The 25,192-nt window shown below is 35.9% G+C and overlaps 1 protein-coding gene across 2 annotated transcripts in view; it reads left to right on the top strand.

The window, feature by feature from the left end:
- PJA2 (praja ring finger ubiquitin ligase 2) overlaps positions 1-25,192 on the top strand; it is a 355,790-nt gene that overhangs the window by 272,956 nt on the left and 57,642 nt on the right. Inside the window, exon 1 of one of the 2 annotated variants that reach the window (XM_003123822.5) lies at positions 8,781-8,950. The exons of the other annotated variant lie outside the window; for it this stretch is intronic. The gene's annotated coding sequence lies outside the window, so the exon portion shown is untranslated. Of the gene's footprint in view, positions 1-8,780; positions 8,951-25,192 lie in introns of those variants that run through there. 2 annotated transcript variants of the gene reach the window in all.

Genomic DNA, 25,192 nt, shown 5'->3' with positions numbered 1-25,192 from the left:
GATATATGCAAAGAGCAAGACTCTGAGAAACAAAGCAGAAAATAACAAATGAGATTATAAAGAGCTAAGCAGAATCTAGGATCTTGGTAAATATCCCAGGTTTTCATTTGAGACCCCAGTAGGGTGATACTCCAAGAATTAGTACCACAATCTAGGAATAAAGACTACATCCTAATAGTAAGGATTAAACCAAAATAGATTACTTCCAACATAGCCTAAAACCAAATCTCCATGGTTCAAGGTGTTCTCCTGGCAGAATATGATCATTAATGACTAAGCCCTGTCCATGCGAAGTCAATAAAAACCTCATAAATCTTTCACATTCTTTTCCTGCAGGATCTCTCCATTCTATTGACTGGATATTGGTGCTCAGTCTTGTAATGAAAGCCATATATTGAAGATGATAGAGCTCAGGTCCTGAATTTGAAGCAGAGATTCCTATTTGTCCTTCTAATCTGTGTTGTGCTAGTGAGACCTGAGGGGTTTATTTATTACAATGGCTAGAGTTACCTTAACTAATATAACCTCTCTGTATTTATAACCTCGTTTAAGTCCAATGACATAGGTATAATTTTATAATTTTTGTTTTCCAGCTCAAGAAGCTAAGCCCCAAAGAAATTAAATGACCAACTTAAGGTCATTCTGTTCATAAACGACAAGGCTAAAGATAGATTTTCTATTTCTAGAATCTGGAGTCATTTTTTGTGTTTTGTGTCTTTCTAAAAATTTGTCCATTTTTTTCTAGTTTTTCTAACCTGTTAGCATATAAACGTTCTCAGTTCTCCTTTATAATAATGTTTTATTTCTATAAAGTTGTAGTAATTCCTATTTAAGTGATTTGAGTCTTCTCTCACTTTATCTTGTTCAATCTAGCTAAAGGTTTGTTAACTTTGTTGATCTTTTTAACTTTGTTGATCTTTTTAAGAAACCAATGCTTGGTTTTGTTTAAAATAAGAGCATTAAGAGGGAATTCCTGCTGTGGCTCAGTGGTTAACGAATTCAACTAGGAACCATAAGGTTTCGGGTTCTATCCCTGGCCTCTCTCAGTGGGCTAAGGATCCGGCGTTGCCATGAGCTGTGGTGTAGGTCACAGACTCGACTTGGATCTGGCGTTGCTGTAGCTGTGGCGTAGGCCAGTGGCCACAGCTCCGATTGGACCCCTAGCCTGGGAATCTCCATATGCTGCGGGTGCGGTCCTAGGAAAAAAAAATAAAAAAATAAAAAAATAAAAAAAGAGAGAGAGTTAAGAGGATATCATGTTGAAACCTTGGGAATTAAATTCTTCCTCTTTCCCAGTTTTTTGTTTATTGCTATTTGTTGTTTTGTTTGTTCAGTGACTTTTCTGCACTATTTCGTAAAGTCTCTTTTCTTTGTAATATGAAACAAAATTCATATTTTATGGCAAGACAAGAAAAATTTAACCACACAAAAATTTTCTCTACCATTTTCTCTACCTCCCCTTTCCCTTCTACTGTGCATTGTGTATCTGCATTATACATCAACCAAACTTCCCTATCAGCAAAAATACCTCCTAAGTCATAAACAGCAATATTCTCCTAGCATCAAAAAGACAACTCCTTAAAGATAACATTGCTTCTTGATCTTGTAAGGGGCCATGATGAAGCTTAGATCTAGATTGTGTAAACTGTCAATAATACATCATTTAATGCATAGCCTTCTGTCTCCAAAAACCTATACAACTATGCCTTGACTTCTAATGGGTAGAACAGTTCTCAGAGCTTCCTGAGATGCTGTTCCCAGGTCATAATCCTCAATTTGGCTTGAATAAAATTCTTTCTTAGATCAACTGATTAATTTGTTCATCAACAATCATGAGTAGCCATTTGAAGACTGTTTGGTTAGCTTAGTGCTCAGCTAATGATACGACAGATATTCCCTAAATGCCTGGAATCATTATGTCTCCCAGACTTTGTTTTTTTTTTTTTTTTTTTTTTTTTTTTTTTTTTTATTTTATGTACAGCAGGTCTGTATCCTACATGATACATTACATAGTACCTGTTGCATGAGTATTAGCTGTTCATGCTTTCGGGATTTGTATTATTTCGTGTGATGATGGCTGTTTTTTCAGCTTTTGTTGTTGATTTTTTTTTGGTGTTTTGTGTGGATTGATGTTGTGTGTATTGGTTTTGTTTTGTTGTGTTGTGTTGTTGGGGCAGCGCTTATCATACCATCCCAAACCCGAGGCAGTTGACCAATTCTCCCTTAGTGGTTTCATTCTTTGCTTATGGATTCTATTTATTTTTTTTTTTTTTTTTTTTTTTTTTTTTTTTTTTTTTTTTTTTTTTTTTTTTTTTTTTTTTTTTTTTTTTTTTTTTTTTTTTTTTTTTTTTTTTTTTGTGTTTTTTGGCTTAATGCAATTAGTTACTTCCTCAAGGTCAGCTTTAGGTGAATGTTTAGAGCTTTCTCAGATCTTTCCTGTGCTTACATACTGCTTAGCACAGCCTTGGGCATGTGTGTGGGTTTCTGGATTCTCATTAATGTGTTGGAAATTTACAGAGTTCCTACAGACATTCTCCAGCTTTTCCTTTTAAGCTCTCTGGTTAACTTATTGTCTGTTTCAAGATGTTTTCACTGCCTAAGGCACAGCAAAGTTAATCAATTCCCTCTCATTGTTTTTGACACATGCTTTTGGTGGGAAAGTTTTTCCCCAGGAAAGCACTGAGTTGCCTCTGAATCAAATCAAATCAAGAGAGCCTTACAAATGAGGTCTTCTAGGGAACAACCAGATAGCTCAAATGAAGACTACTCTCTTGGAATCAGGCTTTGAAGGAGTTCCAGCCTCATTCTGCCTCATCCAGTATCTGCCAGGTTGTTTCTTTTCACCATAATTGTGGACTGTTGTTTTTCCATGCTACAGCAGATTTGGAGATGAGGGGACTGGGTTAGGGCAAGTCAAAACATCACAAAACTTGCTCCTATTACTAAGATGCAACTGTTTTCTTGAATAAATGCTTCCTGGGTTGCTGCAAGCCCTTCGTTGATTTCCAGAGTTCTGAAAAAGATGACTTTGACAATTTTGCCATTTTTCTTGTGGCTTTTATAGAGAAAGAATTTTCTGAGGTGTTTATACCTCCATTTTTGCTGCTGTCACTCTAAGACTATAATTTCAATTCAGGTCCTCTCACTCCTGAGAAGGAACAGTTTTCCTTCTGTTACATCTGTGGTCCTTAAACTTTGCATGCATCAGAATCACCTTGAAGTCTTGCTAAAATACTGATTGCTGGGCTCCATATCTAGAGTTTTTCAATTCAGGTCTGAGGTTGGACCTACCTGAGAATTTGCTTTTTTTTTTTTTTTTTTTTTTTTGTCTGTGACTGTGGCATGTGGAAGTTCCAGGGCCAGGTATCAAAACCATCCCACAGCAGCGACCTGAGTCACAACAGTGGTAATGTCGGGCCCTTAACCTGCTAAGCCACTGGGGAACTCCAAAATTTGTGTTTAAAAAAAATTCCCAAGTAATGCTGATGCTGTTGGTATGGGAATTACTCTTTCAGAAGTACTGCCTTTCATCCTGTGATACCTTCAACTCATTGCCTTAGGGAGTGCTTTCCTCCTCTAAAATCAACAATAATGCATATAAATCATTAATACATATTATTAACTCTATATACATATAATAATACAGTACATAAGTCAAATGTATTTAGTACTTCTACTTGCTAGGTATATGGTTCACATTTATTATGTTATTTAGTCTATAGTACAACAGCTTGTGAGTAACTGTTATTACCTTCCACATATTTAAATTGGAAATTGAAGCCAGAGAGGTAAATAGAGATTATTCGGAGGTACTCAGCATAAATGCAGGAGCTAGTTTGAGAGTATAGAATTTCGATTCTAGAATATACGTTATAAGCCTCCACAAGAGTGTTTCTCAAAGAGTAACATAAATCACTCCTTGTGCCTTGGATGACTAGTTGGGATTAAAAACAATGACTCACATAGTGAGTGAGTGATTCCTATTTTGGTTCTATTTATCTCTCCTTTGATTACATCATGATAAAAATGCCATTTGCCTTCTTGCTTTTAAAATATGCTTCTAATGCTTGGTAACTTCCCTTTCATAGGGAGTGGGTTTTAGGCTCAGAGACTTTAGCAGAAAATATAGTCTCTAGCCCCAGAATTTAAAAACATTGATTTATATTCACTGAAGTTTACTTTCAGTTTCTTTCAACTTAGGTGAGGTGATACAGGTTTTCTATTCATAGTAACTTATAAAATTTTCCTTTTAAAGAAATTGAAAGAAAAGCACTTATTTAAAGAAAACAATAGGAAGTTCCCATTAGGGCTCAGTGGTAATGAACCACACTAGTATCCATGAGGACGCAGATTCAATTCCTGGCCTTGCTCAGTGGTTTAAGGATCTCTCGTTGCTGTGAGCTGTGATGTAGGACCCAGATGAGGCTCGGATCTAGCATTGATGTGGCTGTGGTGTAGGCAGGCCCCTGCAGCTCCAATTCGACCCCAGCCTGGGAACTTCCATATGTCCTGGGTGTGGCCCTAAAAGAGACCAAAAAAAAAAAAAGTCCAGGACCAGATGGCTTCACAGGTGATTTCTATCAAACATATAAAGAGGAATTGGTGCCCATCCTCCTTAAACTCTTTCAAAAGGTTGAAGAAGAAGGAATACTCCCAAAGACATTCTATGATGCCGCCATCACCCTCATTCCAAAACCAGACAGAGATACCACCAAAAAAGAAAACTATCGCCCAAAATCACTGATGAATATAGATGCAAAAATTCTCAACAAAATCTTAGCCAACCGAATCCAACAACACATCAAAAAAATTATACACCATGACCAGGTTGGGTTCATCCCAGGTTCACAAGGGTGTTCAACATATGCAAATCAATCAGCATCATACACCACGTTAACAAAAAAAAAGTCAAAAATCATATGATCATCTCAATAGACACAGAAAAAGCATTTGACAAAGTTCAACATCCATTCATGATCAAGACCCTCGCCAAAGTGGGTATAGAGGGAGCATTCCTGAATATCATCAAAGCCATTTATGATAAACCCACAGCAAATATAATCCTCAATGGGGAAAAACTGAAAGCCTTCTCACTCAAATCTGGAACAAGACAGGGATGCCCATGCTCACCACTGCTCTTCAACATAGTTTTGGAAGTCTTAGCCACAGCAATTAGACAAACAAAAGAAATCAAAGGCATCCATATAGGAAGAGAAGAGATCAAACTGTCACTGTATGCAGATGACATGATACTATACATAGAAAACCCTAAGGACTCAACCCCAAAACTACTTGGAACTGATTAATAAATTCAGCAAAGTAGCAGGATATAAGATTAACATTCAGAAGTCAGTTGCATTTCTGTATACCAGCAATGAAATATTAGAAAAGGGATACAAAAATACGATAACTTTTAAAATTGTACCTCACAAAATCAAATACCTCGGAATACACCTGACCAAGGAGATAAAGGACCTATATGCCGAGAACTATAAAACTTTAATCAAAGAAATCAAAGAAGATGTCAAGAAATGGAAAGATATTCCATGTTCCTGGATTGGGAAAATCAATATTGTAAAAATGGCCATACTACCCAAAGCAATCTACAGATTCAATGCAATCCCTATCAAATTAACCAGGACATTTTTCACAGAACTAGAACAAACAATCCAAACATTTATATGGAACCACAAAAGACCCAGAATCGCCAAAACAATCCTGAGAAACAAAAACCAAGCAGGAGGCATAACTCTCCCAGACTTCAAGAAATACTACAAAGCCACAGTCATCAAAACAGTGTGGTACTGGTACCAAAACGACGATAGACCAATGGAACAGAAAGAGAACCGGAAATAAACCCTGACACCTATGGTCAATTAATCTTTGACAAGGGAGGCAAGAACATAAAATGGGAAAAAGAAAGTCCATTCAGCAAGCATTGCTGGGAAACCTGGACAGCTGCATGCAAAGCAAAGAAATGAGAACACACCCTCACACCATGCACAAAAATAATCTCAAAATGGCTGAAAGACTTAAATATACGACAGGACACCATCAAACTCCTAGAAGAAAACATAGGCAAAACACTCTCTGACATCAACATCATGAATATTTTCTCAGGTCAGTCTCCCATAGCAATAGAAATTAGAGCAAAAATAAACCCATGGGACCTCATCAAACTGAAAAGCTTTTGCACAGCAAAGGAAACCCAAAAGAAAACAAAAAGACAACTTACAGAATGGGAGAAAATAGTTTCAAATGATGCAACTGACAAGGGCCTAATCTCTAAAATATACAAACAACTTATACAACTCAACAGCAAAAAAACCCAACAACCCAAGTGAAAGATGGGCAAAGGACCCGAATAGACATTTCTCCAAGGAAGATATACAGATGGCCAACAAACACATGAAAAAATGCTCAACATTGCTGATTATAAGAGAAATGCAAATCAAAACTACCATGAGATACCACCTCACACCAGTCAGAATGGCCTTCATTCATAAATCCACAAATAACAAGTGCTGGAGGGGCTGTGGAGAAAAGGGAACCCTCCTGAACTGCTGGTGGGAATGGCAACTGGTACAGCCACTATGGAGAACAGTTTGGAGATACCTTCGAAATCTATACATAGAACTTCCATATGACCCTGCAATCCCACTCTTGGGCATCTATCCGGACAAAACTCTACTCAAAAGAGACACATGCACCCGCATGTTCATTGCAGCACTATTCACAATAGCCAGGACATGGAAACAACCCAAATGTCCATCAACAGATGATTGGATTCGGAAGAAGTGGTATATATACACAATGGAATACTACTCAGCCATAAAAAAGAATGACATAATGCCATTTGCAGCAACATGGATGGAATTAGAGAATCTCATACTGAGTGAAATGAGCCAAAAAGACAAAGACAAATACCATATGATATCACTTATAACTGGAATCTAATATCCAGCACAAATGAACATCTCCACAGAAAAGAAAATCATGGACTTGGAGAAGAGACTTGTGGCTGCCTGATGGGAGGGGGAGGGAGTGGGAGGGATCGGGAGCTTGGGCTTATCAGACACAACTTAGAATAGATTTACAAGGAGATCCTGCTGAATAGCATTAAGAACTTTGTCTAGATACTCATGTTGCAACAGAACAAAGGGTGGGTGAAAAAATGTAATTGTAATGTATACATGTAAGGATAACTTGATCCCCTTGCTGTACAGTGGGAAAATAAAAATAAAAAAAAAGAAGAAAAGAAAAAAGAAAAAAATAATCCTCCGAGTCTTATGCACAGTTATGGTATGGCATGAAAGAAACTAATTTGGGAACCCCTGCCCCAACAAACACCTTAATGTATACAACCGGATCAATATGCAACATTCTAAAGGGAAGTGATGGAAATATCAGTTCTCTTTCAAAGAGGGGGAGACCTGGATGGAGAAAGAGCCACAACTTCTAGAGCAACATGTTAGAGAAGTATCAAGTGGGAAATGGTTTCTTGGTAAGAAATGTACCTTACCTCTCACTAGTGGGCTAAGAGACTTACGTCTAGCAAATTCTCATAGTCTAAGTTTCTATAGTAAAAGTAAATTTTCGATAATTTGTTTTCATCAACAGCAAAAAAAAAAAAAAAAAAAAATTAGTCTCCACTTACTGGCAGGAGATTTTGCAGTTGCTAGGGCCAGCACAAGAAGTGGGGCTCTTAAGCCTTGGCTAGGGGATGAGATAAATACATCTCTGGCATTGGGCGGGTGTGTGGGATGGGGGTGAAGGGGGTCGGGGAATAAGGTGGGAGAGGGACTGTAATCAGAAAAGGGGACATGTTCAGGATGAAAAAAGAAGATGTGTAAAACAAAGAAACCAGCATCAGTGACATGACTGACTAAACCGTTATCCGCATTTAAATTAAGCAAAGTGTCCAGGGACTTCAGCTGTTGTATTATTTGGGTTGCTTGTGATGGGAGTTGTTACTTCCCCGCTTGACTACGCACCAGCCCCAAGATGCAAACTGAAGTCTCTGGTCAGGCCATGGCTATGAAAAGGAAACGCAGACAACCTCTATATCCCGGCCCCACCCCAAGAAATAAGAAATGAGGGGGCCAGGATCTGACTGCGGGGTGGGAGTGGACAAGGCTCTATCCAGTGCGCAGTCAAGATGGGCAGAGAGGAAGACCTGTCCTTCTACCTGCCGTTTTTTTTCCTTGACCCACCCACATCTGAAATGCGATGGATTGAACTTTATGCCAGGAAACCCTAATCTTGTTAATTTCCAGTCAAATTAGGATTGACTTTAATGCCTCCATCTAGGTTATTGCAATTGCAATTTCTGAAGGTCTAGCTGCGTCAGACTTTTCAATTCCCCACATCCCCTTCCCTTTCCCTGAGACCCCGCCTTTTTCTCCCAGCCCAAACCACAAAAGGCCGTGCTGTTCCAGCCCCAGCATGGTGCCCCGCCCCCTCCTAAACGTCGCAGTGCTGCAGGGAAAGGAGGCGGGGCTAGGCGAGGGTTTGGGGGATGGAGTGCAGCTCCGTCCTTCCGCTCTCTGGCCAATCCGTGAGGTCCCCTCGAGTGAGAACTGGGGATCGGGGTGTAGAGACAGTCCAAATATTTCTCCCTTTTTCTGCCACGTCCCAACCATTGACGTAAGCCCACTCTTCAGGTTCGGATTGGATATGTGGATTGTTCCCCAAGAGGTCCTTTAAGCCTATTGGTCGACTCTGACCGGGGGCGGGGTTTGCGTTGCCTCCTCCTTTGCCTCCACCGCGGCGCAAGGGGCGGGGCGAGCCGCCGCTGCCTCTGCTTCCGCCGCCGCCGCCGCCGCCGCCGCTGTCGCCGCCGCCAGCCGCTGCGCGTTCGGCGGGGGAGGAGTCGGAGGCGGAGAAGAAGGCGGTGGTGGCGGGTGGAGGATCGAGCGCTGTTCTCGCTCTGGAGCCGCTGCACAGTTCGGTGAGGGGATTTTTTTTTTTTTTTTAAATGTGGCTTGTTCTGATGTTGGGAATGTGAGGGTCAAGGCGAGGAAATTGCTGCCGTCACCTCCTCCATTTCTTAATTTCTGCTCTCCAGAAGGAGCGGGGCCTGTCCCTGGTCCGCTGCGCCGGCCATGGTGGGTGGGGTTGATGGCTGTGAGAGGCCTTCTTCGCCTCCTGGGTCCTGTCCAGCCCGAACCTGGGGCTACGCTCTTGTCGGTGGCCTCCGCGCCCGCTGCCTCTAGCGATGGCATCGAATGGTATCGGAGTCTCTACAGGCCACTTTTTCTTGCTGCCTCTTCTGCTGTCCTTGGTGGCTCGGCCAAGGACCCCGCTGCCTTTCTCCCCACACTGGAGACCGTTTAAGAAGAGTGTGTCCCCTACCTACACCTCTCCCCCTCCCCCATGCCCATTTCCAATCACCCCCGTGTAGAGCTGATATACGTCTTACGCCACAGGCCTGCAGCCTTTCTCCCCTGAAAAACCTTCCGTTGCCGTCGCTCTGTTGACTGTATTTGCATTTTTCTCGATTGTCACCGAGGCTCGGGCACGCAGACGCCCTGTCCAGACCATAGCAGTCATTCTTCTCCCAATATTAGCTCCATTCTATTAGTGCTTCTCCTGGTTAGTGCTGTCAGATCAGAGCACGCCTCTCGCAGATGCACCTTCAATTTCGGCTTCCCTAATCATTCGTTAATGATTTTGCGCACATTCAAAATGGTGAGTTGAAAGCCTCAGACCGAGTTGAAGAAAAGAGGAGGAGGTAGTCTTTGCTGGGAGGAAGAATCTGTTTAGGAGACCTAGCTCTCCAGGCTTTTTTTTTTTTTTTTTTTTTTTTTTTTTTTTTTTTTTTTAAAGCAAACGTATAGATATTGCTTTGAGCCTACTGGTTCTGGGAAGCTGATGATTTTTTTAAAGGCTTAATATGTTTTTATCATGAACTATTTAGTATGTTTAATTTCTTTAAAATGGCAGTCACCTCTGCTGAAGATTGTAGATTATTTGCAGAGTACGTAAATAAACATGAAGATAAACGTTTAAAAGATTTTTATAAAACGCTTTAACTTTTTTCCAGTTTTTGTCTTCTGAAATTTATCATTTTATATGAAATAACCTTAAAAAATTAATTACATACATGCAAACTATATGTAAAATTCAACAATACAGAGGAAGGTGTATTAGGTAAAATATGAATATATCCTTTCATCCCTAGTATCGTTCCAGTATCTAGAGCTAACAATTTACTTTATATTTTTCTGAATGCACTTTTAAACACATATGCATTCATAGAAAGTTGGGGTTGGGGTTGGTGGAGGTATACCAAATAAATTAGTATATCTCTTGGTTTTTTCACTAAATTATATATCTTGGACATCTTCACTTGTATGTAAAAGTCTCCCTGATACTTTAAGTTAAATGATATTTCAGTAGTTTAAATGGGCCATGGTTTATTTAACCATTTCCTTACTGGAAGACATTTATGTTAGTTTCTTTTTCCTATCAAAAATAATGCTTTATTTGCAGCTAACCTTTACATTTATTGATTAGTTTTTAATTACAAGCTTTAAATCTTAAATTTTAAAACTTCAGTGTGGAAAATGTAAGGTAAAAAGTGCAATTCCCACTTCCCCTTCTAGTTTTTCCTTCATCCTAAGAGTCAGCTGTTCAGGAAACTTCCTCTATGTGATTATTTCTGTAGCATAGATTCCCAGAAATGGAATTGCTAGTTTAAATATCTTAAAATTTGATAACCATTTCTCCCTCCTTATTATTCTTTTCAGAATTATTCTTGACACTTATGCATTTCTGTTCCAAATGAACTTTAGCCTCAACTTGTAAATTAAATTTTAAAATCTTTAGACATTTTGAATGAGGTTATATTGAAATTTTAGATTAATACGGAACAAATTGATCTTTGTGATATTGCATCTCTTCCTTCAAATATATGTATGTATGGTATTCCTATCTTGCTTAGAGAAAGTTTTATAGTTTTTTTCCTCATATGTATGACATTCCTTCTTAGTATTCCTAGCTATTTTATGTTTTGATTGCTCTGGTAGATGGAAACTTTCAATAACATTTTTTTCTTTTTTTCCCTTCTCGTTATAGGAAAGCTTTTCAATTTTTTTGTTTATCATATATCTAATCACTTTATTGAATTGATTATCTGAACATACTCCCCATTTGTGGCTTTCCTTTAAATTTTATCACTGTGTGCTCTCCTCATGGCTTTGGCTGTGATACATCCTATATAATGTTAAATAATAGCAATGATGACTAAAAGCTTTGTGTTGTTCCTGACTTTAAGGGGATTGCTTCTGGTGTTTTAACATCAATTATGGTATTTGCCAAAGCTTTTCTGATAAGTGGAGAATATACCAGGTTAAATTTGTTTTCTTGTATTGTTAGCTTTTCAAGATGATTTTATTGTTATTTTTTAATTCTGATGATATTTTAAAAAACCATAAATGGGCATTGAGTTTTGTAAGATGTTTTTGACATTTTTTCGAGTGGGTGTATAAAGGCATCACCAGCATTCTCTGGTTAATATTTTCCCATGAGAGTGCTTTTTTAGAGAATCAACTTTTTTGAGGATAATTTACCTACAATAAGGTGTGTATATTTAAAATGTACAGCTCAGTTTGTTTTGACAAACGTATATGCCCATGTATCACCACCACAATCAAGAAACAGAATATTTCTGTCATCCCCCAAATTTCACTTCTGCCCTTTTGCAGTAAGTCACATTTTCACCCTCAGCTCTGGGAAGTTTGTTCTTTTTCACTATTAATGAGTTCCATTTGTTCTAATATTTTATATAAATGGAATTATGTAGTATGTATTCTCTTGTATCCAGGTTTTATTCTTTCAGTACGGTGTTTTGAGGATAGTCCATGTGTTTGTATGTTTAGTTGATTCATGACTTTTTATTAGTGAGTAGTAGTTTATGATATTGATTTACCACAGTTATTCACCATTTCACCTATTGATGAATATTTGGATTGTTTCCAGTTTGGGATTGTTACTAATAAAGCTGTTATGAAGGGACATTCATTCATGATTTTTTGTGTAAATATATGTTTTCATTTCTTTTGGTAAATACTTAGAAATAGATTTGTTGAGTTGTATTATAAATGAGTGTTTAATTATAAGAACCTGCCAGTCTGTTTCCCATTTTACAGTTCTAGTTGCTGTACATCCTCATCGACATTTGGGAAGCCCTTATAGTGGATGTGTAGTAATATTACACTGTATTTTATATTTGCATTTATGTGATGATTAATGATGCTGAGAATTCGTTCATGTGTTTATGAGTCGTTTATGAAGTCGTTTGTGAAGAATGTGTTCAAATCTTTTGCCCATTTTAAAACACTGAGTTGTTTGTCTTGTTGAGCTGGAGGAATTCTTAATATATTTTTTTGTACAAGTTCTTTGACTCACGTAGATACATATACACACAGTGCTGTCTAAAGCTTACCTTTTATTAACTTTTTAAAACGGAAGAGCTTTTATTTTGATTAAATTTAATCATTTTTTCCTTTTATGATTTGTGTTTCTATGTTCTAAGTTGGTCAGTATAAAATTGTGCGTATTTCCTCATATTTTCTTCTATAAATTTTATGGTTTTTGAACTTTGATCTTTTATATTAACTCATCCATATTGAGTTAATTTTTGTATATGGTATGAGATAGAGTCAAGGTGTGTTTTCCCAGTTCTAGCACCATTTTGGGGGAATATTTTCCTTTTCCCCACTGAATTAGTCAAAAATCAGTTGACCAGGTATGTCAGTCAGTTTCTGGATTATCACCTTGGTCTTTGTATCTGTCATTTTGCCAGTGCCACATTTGTCATGACTGTTGTTGCTTAATAATAAGTCTTAAAATCAGGTAATATAATCTCTTCAACTTCATTCTTTTCCAAAACCATTCTGGCTATTCTAGTTCCTTTGCTTTTCCATAAAATTTTTTAGAAGTGATTCGTTGGTTTCTACAAAAAGTACTGGGGGGGGTTGTTAATTTAGATTATATTGTCTGAATTGATCAATTTAGGAAGAATGGCTATCTTAATATTGAGCCTTCCAATCAATGAACACAGGATAGCTCCATTTGTTTGCTTTTAATCAAAGATCTTCTTTGTTTTCTTTCATTAGCTTTATGTAGTTTGAACATACAGATGTTTTTGCTCATATTTTATTAGGTTTATGTCTAAGTATTCATTACTTCTTGTACTATTGTAAATAATTTTCCTCAATTTCACTGTACTATTGTAAATAATTTTCCTCAATTTCACTGTCCAAGTGTTCACTGACAGTTGTAGAAATACAGTTGATTTTTGTATACTGACCTTGAATCTGGAAACCTTGCTAAATTCACTTTTCTAAAACTTTTTTTTGTAGATTATTTTGAGTTTCCTCATGTAGATAGTTATGTCATTGTGAATGTAGAACAGTTCTGTTTCTTTTGTTTTCAGTTTGTGTGTAAGCACTTCCCACCTCTTTTTTCCCTTACTGCACTGGCTAGGACCTCCAGTATGATGTTGAATAAGAGTGGTGAGAATGGATATCCTTGTCTAGTTCCTGATCTTAAGAGGAAAGCTTTCAGTCGTTCATTATTAAATATAAAGCCCTTTATCAAGTTAAAGATGTCCCCATTTGGTTCCTAGATTGCTGAGAGTTTTTTTTTATCATGAGTGGACTTTGAGTGTGGTCAAATATTTTAAATGTATTTATTAAGATGATCATATGGTTTATCTTTGGCATGTGAATAAGATGAATCACATTGATTTATTTTCAGATGTTGAATCAGTTGTTTATTCTGTAGATACACCTCTCTTGGTTGTGATATGTTATCATTTTCATAAATTGGTGAATTAGATTTGCTAATATTTTATTGAGTAGTTTTTTGTGTAAACCCGTGTCCATGAAGGATGCCTTGTTATATGGAATTTTATTTTGTATAAGGATAATGCTGGCCTCATCGGTTTAAAGTGCCTCTTATATTTTCTGAAAAAAAGTTGAATGGGATTGGTATTTATTTCATAAATGTTTGTTGGAGTTTGCATGCTAATCCGTCTGTGTCTAGTTTTATTTTTTTGATGATTTTTATTTTTTCCATTATAGTTGGTTTACAGTGTTCTTCAGTTTCTACTGTACAGCAAAGTGACCCAATCTCTCTCTCTCTCTCTCTTACTCACACACCCACACACGTACATTCTTTTTCTCACATTATCCTCCATCATGTTCCATCATAAGTGACTAGATATAGTTCCCTGTGCTATGTAGGATCTCATTGCTTATCCACTCCAAATGCAATAGATGCGCCTGGTTTTCTTTGATTAAAGATTTTAAATTTATTAAATTTAATTAATAGGTATCAGATCATTGGGGTCATCTAATTTTTTTTTTTCTCGGAAACTTTCAGTCTTTGACTATATGAGTAACCTATTATGTGAGCCTTAGTAGTTTTGTGTCTTTCAAGGAATTTGTCTCTTAGATCTATTGATTGCCATAACGTTGTTTCTTTATTGTCCTTTTAATGTCTGTAGCATCTGTAGTTATGTCTTTCCTTTCATTCCTGATCCTGGCAATGTGTTCCCTCTTTTGTCTTTTGTATGTTTCCAGGTTTATCAATTTTGTTATTTTTTTCCAAAGATCCACCTTTTTACTCTATTACTTAAAAAAATATTTTTAATTCTATTGGTTTGTGCTCTTTGCTACTATTTCTTCTTGTGTTCTTTGGATTTAAATCTGCTATTATGATTTTTTAAGATGCAAGCTTAAGCTATTGAGATCTTCTTTGCCTTATTAGCACTACTTTTTATGGTCTCAAAAGTTTTATTATATTGATGTTTTCTGAATTTTTATTGTGACTTTCACTTTAATCCATGGGTTTAGAAGTGTATTGTTTAATTTCCAACTATTTTGTGATTTTTGCCTATCTCTATAATTGGTTTCCATGCTTAATTTTATTATAGATGGATAATAGACTTTTATCTAATTTTGTTTGAATTTTTTGAAGTTTTATGACAAATGCTTCATGTGTAATTCAGAATAATGTATATTATACTGCTTAGGGGTGAATATAAATTTCTATATTGTACATTAAATACTAAATTATTTATATTAAAATTCTGTAATTGTCACATCAAGTTGATTGATGATGCTTGTTAGGTTTTCTATTTCCTCACTGAGCTTTTCTCTACTTATTTTGTTGGTCACTGTGAGAAGAGTTTAAGTCTCCAAGTACAATTGTGGATTTGTCTGTTTCTCCTTTTTGTTATAATTATTTTAAAATTTTTAAAATTAAGCCTAATTGGGATATAATTGATTATGTTTTATTTTTGCTTCATGTATTTCGAACTCTGTTGTTTGGTGCATAAATGTTTAGGATTGTGATGTCTTCTTGGTGAATTGACCCCTTTATCATTATGTAATATCCTTTTTTATCTCTGGAAGTATTTCTTCTTTTGCACTGTACTTTATCTGATATTAATACTGCCTCCATCTTTCTTTTGATGAGTGTTTGCATGATAAAATTTTTAAAGGCATTTATTTAAAGAAAACACCTTTTAGGCATACATAATATGAAACTAAGAAGACTAAGTATTATTTGCAAACACTCATCAAAAGAAAGCTGATATGCCCATATCAATATTGTACCAAGTAGACTTAATGCAAGAAGTATTATAAAATATGAATAGGAAAAGATTATAATAAGTATGTCAGTTCATCAAGAAGACATAATAATGCTAAGTGTATTTTATGTAATATCATTTCTGAATATATGAGTTCATAGTAAAGATAGATATGAATTTATATCTGGAGATTTTAAGTGTAAATTTAAAGTAATTGATAGAACAATTATATAAAAATATCAGTAAGGGAATAGAAAATTTGACACAATTAATCATCTTGATATGATTGATATTTGTAGAACATTTTATATAAACTTAAGACCGTACTTTTTTTTTTAAGTGCACATGAAACATTTGCCAAAATATTCTGATCTTTAAAGACGTAGCAAGTTTCACAGGATTGAAATTATACAGTGCATGTTTTCTGACCACTGTGGAATTAGTTACAACTCAGTAACAGAAAAATAGCTAGAAAGGAGTTCCCACTGTGGTGCAGTGGGTTAGGAATCCAACTGCAGCAGCCTCGGTTGCTGTGGGGTGCAGGTTTGATCCCTGGCTGGCTGCAGTGGATTAAAGGATCTGGTGTTGATGCAGTTAGAATTTTTTTTTTTTTTTTTTTTTCTTTTTGCTATTTCTTTGGGCCACTTCTGCAGCATGTGGAGGTTCCCGGGCTAGGGGTCTAATCGGAGCTGTAGCCACCAGCCTACGCCAGAGCCACAGCAACGCGGGATCCGAGCCGCGACTGCAACCTACACCACAGCTCACGGCAACGCCGGATCGTTAACCCACTGAGCAAGGGCAGGGACCGAACCCGCAACCTCATGGTTCCTAGTCCGATTCGTTAACCACTGCGCCACGACGGGAACTCCCAGTTAGAATTTAATTCATGGCCGTGGAGCCTCCATATGCTGTGTGTGCAGCAATTAAAAAAGAAAAAAAAGAAAAACCAACTAGAAAGGTTTCAAATGTTTTGAAAGTTAATCAGGATATTTGTAAATAGTCCATGAATCAAAATGAAGTCACAATGTAAATCAGAAGATATTTTGATCTGAGTAACAACAGAAGTATTAACTCAGAGCTTATTGAGTGCAACTGAAGCAGTGCTTTGAGAGAACTTTATTGCTTTATATGGACATACTGCATTTTTTTGTTGTGCTTCGCTTTATTGGATTTTGTAGATATAGCTTTTAAAAAAAATAATTTGCAGGGTTTTTGTTTGTTTGCTTGTTTTGCTTTTTTTTAGGACTGTACCTGTGACATAAGGAAGTTCCCTGGCAAAGGATTGAATTGGAGCTGCAGCTGCTGGCCTACACCACAGCCACAGCAATGTGGAATCCTCAACCCACTGAGTGTGTTCAGGGATCAAACCCGCATCCTCATGGATATTAGATGGGTTTGTTTCCACTGAGCCACAATAGGAACTCTCCAAATTGAAGTTTGTGGCAGCCTTGCAGTGAGCAAGTTTATTGGTGCCTTTGGTCCAAAAGCATTTGCTTACTGATAGTATTTTCTGGCAATAAAATATATTTTTTAACTGAATGAATTTTATTACGTTTATAGTTGTATAGCAATCATCACAACCCAGTTTTACAGCATTTCCATCCCATACTTCCAGCCCATCCCTCCCCCAGCCCACCCTGTCTCCTTTGGAAACTATATAAGTTTTCAAGGTCTGTGAGTCAGTATCTGTTCTGTAAAGAAGTTCATTGTATCCTTTTTTTAGATTCCACATATAAGTAATAGCATATGATGTTGGTGTCTCACTGTCTGACTAACTTCACTAGGTATGATAATTTCCAAGTCCATGTTGCTACAAATGCCAGTATTTCCTTTTTATGGTTGAGTAATAGTCCATTGTGTATATGTACCATATCTTCTTTATCCACTCCTCTGTCAGTGGACATTTAGGTTGCTTCCATGTCTTGGCTGTTGCATATAGTGCTGCAGTGAAGGTTGGAGTACACGTATCTTCTCAAGTCATGGTTTTCTCTGGATAGATGCCTAGGAGTGGGATTGCTGGATGTTATGGTAGTTCTATTTTTAGTTTTTTGAGGAATTGCCATATTGTTTTCCACAGTGGTTGCACCAATTTACATTCCCACTGACAGGGTAATAGGGTTCCCTTTTTTCCACACCTCTCCAGCATTTATTGTTGACTTTTTGATGGGAGCCATTCTGGCTGGTATTTGGTGGTACCTCATAGTAGTTTTGATTTGAATTTCTCTAATAATTAGTGATGTCAAACATTCTTTAATGTGTTTTTTTGGCCATTTGTATGTCTTCTTTGGAGAATCGTCTTATTTAGATCTTTTGTCCATTTTTTGATGTGTTTGTTTTTTTTTAGTATTGAGCTGCAGGAGGTGTTTGTTTATATATTTTGGAGATTAATCCCTTGTCAGTTGCTTCATTTACAAATATTTTCTCCTAATTTGTGGATTGCCTTTTCATTTTGTTTAGGGTTTCCTTTGCTGTACAAAAGCTTTTAAATTTAATTAGGTTCCATTTGTTTATTTTTGTTTTTATTGTCATTACTCTAGGAGGTGGCTCTGAGAAGATATTGCTGTGGTTTTATGTCAGAGAGTGTTTGGCCTATGTTTTCCTGTAAGAATTTTATAGTCTCCAGTCTTATATTTAGGTCTTTAATCCATTTTGAGTTTATTTTTGTGTGTGGTATTAGAAAGTATTCTAATTTTATTATTTTTAGCTGTTCAGTTTTCCCAGCACTGCTTATTGAAGGGTTTGTCTTTTCTCCATTGTATATTCTTGCCTCCTTTGAAAATACTTTATAATTAAGTTGTGGCCATGTTTTTTTGAACACAAGCTGTTGCATGCTTAATAGTCTACAGTATAGCAAAAACATAACTTTTCTATGCACTGGGAAACCATAAAAATTTTTGTGACTTTTTTTGTATTATTTTCTTTATTCTGGTAGTTTAAAACTGAATCCACAGTATCTCCAAAGTATGCCTATATGCATATATCAGTAAGGAAGTAAAGTTCAAAATCAGTGGTGTAAGCTCCTAACTGAAGGGAGCTACAAATCAAATCCAAGGAGAGTTGGAAGAAGGAAATAGAAACATCAAGTAGAATTCGTTGAAATAGAAAAGTTTTTTTTGTTGTTGTTTTTTGTTTTTGTTTTTGTTTGTCTTTTTGCCATTTCTTAGGCTGCTCCCATATGGAGATTCCCAGATTAGGGGTCTAATCTGAGCTATAGCCTCTGGCCTAGACCAGAGCCACAGCAACAAGGGATCCGAGCTGCATCTGCAACCTACACCACAGCTCACGGCAATGCTGGATCCTTAACCCACTGAGCAAGGTCAGGGACCGAACCTGCAACCTCATGGTTCCTAGTCGGATTCATTAACCACTGAGCCACGATGGGAACTCCATAGAAAAATTTCATAGTCAGTTTGTTGAGAGGACTCTTTAAAAATAATAAACCTATAATGACTGATGAAGGAAAAAAATAGGGAAAACACAAAACTGCCAATATTAGGAATGAAAATGGGAGGCATAACTATAAATTTGATAAATATTAAATTGTTAATTAAGAGGAATTAAGAACAACTTTATGTTAGTACATTTTATAACTTGAATTAAAGGTCATAATTCTTGAAAAATACAGCTTATCAAAACTGACATGTGAGGAAATGGAAAATCTACATTGTCCAGTATCTGTTAAAGTCAGTTTATCAAAAACTTCCACAAAGAAAACTCCTGGCCCAAATGGTTTCACTGGTATATTTCTCAAACATTTAAGTAAGATATAATGCTAATTTTACCCAGACTGTTCTGAGAATTAAAAAGAAAACACATCCCAGAACATTTTATGGTTTTAGCATAATCTTGGTAGGAAAATCTGACAAGAACATGACAAAGAAGGTGTAAATATAGGCCAGTGTTTCTCATGAGCACAAATACAGAAACAGAAATAATCCAGTGATAATGTAAAAAAAGATATCACAGATTTACTCCAGGAATACAAAGTTAGTTTAATGTTTTACAGTTAATCAGTGTAACCCATCACTTTATAGAACAATGTGTAAAAATCATAGGATCATCTCTGAAGATAGACAAATCATTGACAACATTCAACATTTATTATGTTAAAAATCCTCATCAGACTGAGAATAGAAGGAAACATCTTTAATTTTTTAAAGAATTCCAACAAAAAATCCTATAGCTAATAACATCATTCTCAGTGAAAAACCTGTGTCATATCCAGTATCCTTCTTTCTATTCAGTGTTGTATCAGAATCCTAACCAGTGCCTTCAAGTCTAAAAAAAAATTAAAAATTGGAAAGAAAAAAGTCTAAAAAATGTGTTTACCAGCAAAGTTTTAGAATAAGTGAATTTTGCAAAATGACTGGATACAAGGAAAAAATGCAAAGATTGTAAGTTGTGTACTAGAAACCAAAAACTAAAATAAAATTAGAAAAGTACATTTAGAATAGAATCAAAATATGTAAAATACTTGAGTAAGAAATCTAATAAAAGCTTACGCATTACTTCTACACTGAAAATTATAAAACTGTGCTCAGAGACATTTTTAAATTACTTAGGTAAGTGGAGAAATATTCTATCCTTATATGGTAGGAAACTTGGTATTGTTAAAATGTCAGTTTCGGAGTTCCCTTTGTGGCTCAGTGGTTAAGGAATCCGACTAGCATCCATGAGGACGCAGGTTCAATCCCTATCCTCCCTCAGTGTGTTAAGGATCCAGGTTGCTGTGAGCTGTGGTATAGGTCACAGACGCAGCTCGGATCTGATGCTGCTGTGGCTGTGGCGTCCACTGGCAGCTGTGGCTCTGATTCAACCCCTAGCCTGGGAACCTCCATATGCTGTGGGTGTGGCCTAAACTCCCCCCCCAAAAAAATCAGTTTCCCCTAAGTTGAACTATAGATTTAATACAATTTCATTTTAAATCCCAGTATTTTACAGTTTTTATAAAATGGGTTCCAAAATTCATATCAAGATGTTAATGTCTCAAGATTTGCTATAAAGTTACAGTAATTAAAACAATGTTGTATTAGTACGAGGTATACAGAAAGACCAATCGAAGAATATAAATGTCTAGAAATAGACTTTCACAAATACAGTTTTTAGTTTATGACAAAAGCTTTACTGAAGGTAAGAAAAAAACCATTTATTTTTAATAAATTGTGCTCATTAAGTTGGATATTAGATACTTGGGCTAGAGGAGGTACTTGATTTTTACCTGATACTATATTCAAAAGTTCAGTTGAGTTGGGTCATAGATCCGAATGCAAAAGCTAGAATTATCAAGCTTCTAAAAGAAAACCTAGGAGAATATCTTCATTGCCTTAAGATCACAAAATTTCTCAAATAGAACATAAAATTGTTACATTACACTACAGTAAATTATGAATTTCTATTCATGAAGACATCATTCAAGAGAAAAAGCAAGTTATAGACATATACTCACATAAAGTAAATCTGGTGAAAGACTTGTATCCAGAAACTATAAGTATCTCTTAAAATTCAAAAGAAAAAGGCAAACAACACAGTTTTTAGTGTATGCAAAAAAGTAAGCAGTTTCTTCACAAAAGAAGATATCCAAAAGGCCAATGCCCACAGGTAAAGGTGCTCTACATTATTACTCATCAGAGAAATGTCACAATGAGACACCATCACACCCCTCCCAGAATGGCTGAGATTAGAGACTGACAATATCAAATGTTGCCAAGGATATGAAACATTATCAAATGTTGCCAAGGATATGAAACAACAGATACTCTTATATATTGCTGGTGGGAATGTAAGTTGTTTCAGCCACTTTACACAACTGTTGGTATCTGTTATAGCTAAATACAGCTCTATACTCTGACTCAGTAATTCCAGGTCATATGTGTCCACAAAAGATTTTTTAAAAAAGTACAAGGATGTTTATGACAACATAAATGAATCCTAGAAACATATTGTGTTGAGCAAAATAGACAGACACAGGGGTTTATGATGTGTGATTCCGCTGGTATATAGAGTTTAAAATGGGAAAAACTAAACTGGTATGATAGAGGTCAAGAGAATGGCTGCGTTTTGCTTGAGAGGAGTCATTGACTTGGAAGGAGCAAGAGAGAACCCTTTGAACAGATGGTACAGGTTTTGTATCTTGATCTAGGAAGGGTTTTGTTTTGTTTTGGTTTTTTGCTTTGTAGGTTGTGCCTGCAGCATATGGGAAGTTCCCAGGCTAGGGCTCTAACACAGCAGCTGCTGGTTTATGCCACAGCAGTCCAGAATCTGAGCTATGTCTGCAGTTTACACCACAGCTCGCAGCAAAGCCAGATCCTTAACCTACTGAGCAAGGCCAAGGATCAAACTTGCATCCTCATGGATATTAGTTGGGTTGGTAACTGCTGAGCCACAACAGAATTCCAGACCTAGGGAGTATTTATTCAGATATATACATATGTAAAAATTCACTGCATTATTTTGTATGCCTAAAAGTTTTATATTTTATTATATGTAAACAGTTTTTCCACAAATGAGTGTAGAAAAGAAATAATTTTAAAGTTTTTATCTCCAAAATTTATAAATTTCTGTAGACTGTAAGGAACCCTCATGTATATATCATCTTGCGTCCACATTTTGCCATGCTTGTTTCTGTATCTCCCCAACCCCATTCACATGTTCCCTTTTTTTCTTTGATAATAGCACGCATCTAAGTATGTATCACAGGTATTAACTCAGCACATTTTATGATTTTTTTTTTAAATCGTCAGGTGAAATTTGCTACCTTTTGGTATGCATAACATTGAATTTTCTCTTTTCCTTGTTTCCTGTACCCTTGTTTTTTCTTTACCTGGCTCATTGACACTAAAGTAAATCTTTGAAGCTTTTTTAAAAGATTGAAGTATAGTTGATTTACAATGTTATGGTAGTTCTCTGCAGCTTTATTATTATTATTATTATTATTATTATTACTATTATTATTTATTCTGAGCTGATTTAACTTTTCCATCTCAAAGGAAGTTAGGTTGAGCAGGGTCCTTATTTGTGACATCTGAATTAGAGATCTTCCTAGAGAGGTAAACTTGAGGAATGTTCTTCATCTGTTTTTTTAATGGATTGGATATTTTATTCTTTCATCTCAGTTTTCCTTTGACTCCTCTTTAATTTTCCCCCATTAGCCAATAATACTATCAGTTAACCACAGAACATTTTATTGTTCTAGTGTGTTGGGTATTAGGTATATGCTCATTTAATTCTTTATTCAAAGATTTCTGTTGATAGTCTTCTAAAAAAAAACAGTATTTTTCAACTTTTTTAAAAAACAGAATGAGAAATTTATAAACACTTGGTGAGATAGAGGTTTTACCAGGACAGAATTTGGAAACATAGTTTTTTCAAGATGTAAACTTACTTTATCATGAAGTTTTTATTTCTGAATTTCTAGCTGAAATGTGATAATCATTAAAAAGTTTTCATGTGACTAAATTACTAAAGGGAAATGTAGGCTAGATAATTAGAAAAGTTTATTTTAAGAGGAATTTTGTTTTTGTTTTTTAACAATTTTTATTTTTTCCATTATAGTTGTTTTACAGTGTTCTGTCAATTTCAGCTGTACAGCGAGGTGAGGCAGTCATACATATGTACATACATTCTTTTCCTCACATTATCTTCCATCCTGTTCAATCACAAGTGACTGGATATAATTCCCTGTGCTATACAGCAGGATCTCGTTGCTTAACCACTCCAAATGCAATAGTTTTAATCTGTTAACTCCAGACTCCCATCCATTCCACTCCCTTCCCCCTCCTCCTTGGCAACCACAAGTTTGTTCTCCAAGTCCATGAGATTCTTTTTTGCATATATTAGATTCTTTCCATATATTAGATGCCAGATGTAAGTGGTATCGTATGGTAATTTGTCTTCCTTTTTCTGACTTACTTCACTTAGTATGAGTCTCCAGTTCCATCCATGTTGCTGCAAATGGCATTATTGTGTTCTTTTTATGACTGAGTAATATTCCATTGTGTATATATACCACATCTTACTTTAAGAGGAATTTGAAGAAATATTTTTGGTGCATATATGTAAAGCTAAATATGAGAGATATAAAATAAATATTCCAGAGTGCTCAGAAGAGTAATCAAGACTTCCTTCAAATAGTTGGATCAAATTGTATTTGTTTCTGAACTTTTATTTTGTTTTTTGATTTATCATTATTTAAGTTTCAGGTGTCCAGCTTTATGATTCAGCATCTTTGTTCATGACAAAGTGATCATCACCAGAAGACTAGTTAGACTGATCACCACATACTTCACACATTTTTCACCCCCCTCAATTATTTCTATAAAAGACACTTTAAAAGTAGGTTATTTCTAGGTACTTTATTGAATGGGAGAAAATATTTTAAGTCAGATATCTGAGAAAGGGTTAATATCCAAAATATAAATAACTTAAACAACTCAGTAGCGAGAAAACCCAATCAGTTCAATTAGAAAATGAACCGAGGATATGAATAGATATTTTTCCAAAGAAGACACACAGATGGTCAACAGACTCATGAAAAAAATGTCAGATAACATCAATTGTCAGGGAAATACAAATCAAAACCACAGTGAGTTATCAACTCATTTCTGTTAGAATGGGTATTATCAAAAAGACAAGAAATAACAAGAGTTGGTGAGGATGTAGAGAATAAGGAACCCTTGTACATTATTAGTGGAAATGTAAATTTGTGCAACCACTATGGAAAACAATATGGAGGTTTCTCAAAAAAAAAAAAAAACTATCATCTGATTCAGAAATTCCACTTCTACATATGTATTTGAAGAAAATGAAAACACTAACTTTGAAAATATGTAATCACTCCCATATTCATTGTAGCATTATTTACAACAGCCAAGTTGTGGGAAACATCTGAAGTGCCCATCAATGGATAAATGGACAAAAATTCCAGTCCACACAATGGACTATTATTCAGTCATGAAAAAGAACAAAATCTTGCTTTTGTGACAATGTGGGTGGACCTTGAGGGCATTATGCTAAGTGAAATAAGTCAAACAGAGAAAGACAAATGCCATGGGATCTCACTTAAATGTGAAATATTAAAAAAAAACAAAAACAAAAACAAGCTCATGTATATGGAGAACCAGTTGGTGGTTGCCAGAGGAGGTAAGGGGGTTGGGAGCAGACAGAATGGGTTAAGGGAGTTTAAAGGTACACACTTCCAGTTATAAGTCGTGAGAATGTAATGCACAGCATCGTGACAATGGTTAATAGCACCATATTTGAAAGAGAGTGGATTTTAAAAGTTCTTTTCCCTAGGAAAAAATTTTATAATTATGTGTAGTGACAGATGCCTTCTAGACTTATTGTCATCATTTTGCAGTATGTATAAATATTGAATCATGTTGTACACCTGAAACTATATAATGTTTTATATAATTTATTTGTTTTTATTTTTATTTTTTAAATGAGTTATTTTTGGATCCCAGCAAATGGGTCACAGGGGTATAGAGCCAAGCTTTTAATTGCAACTCTTTTTCTGAAAGTTTAAATGATTTCTCTCTCCCTTTGCTTAAAACTTCACTTAAATAATTTAGAATTAAATTTTAAAAGTTT

Source organism: Sus scrofa, chromosome 2 (assembly GCF_000003025.6).
Source record: "Sus scrofa isolate TJ Tabasco breed Duroc chromosome 2, Sscrofa11.1, whole genome shotgun sequence".
Taxonomy (NCBI): Eukaryota; Metazoa; Chordata; class Mammalia; order Artiodactyla; family Suidae; genus Sus; species Sus scrofa.
The sequence above is the reverse complement of the archived record's forward strand: the minus strand, read 5'-3'. Positions and strand labels throughout refer to the sequence as shown.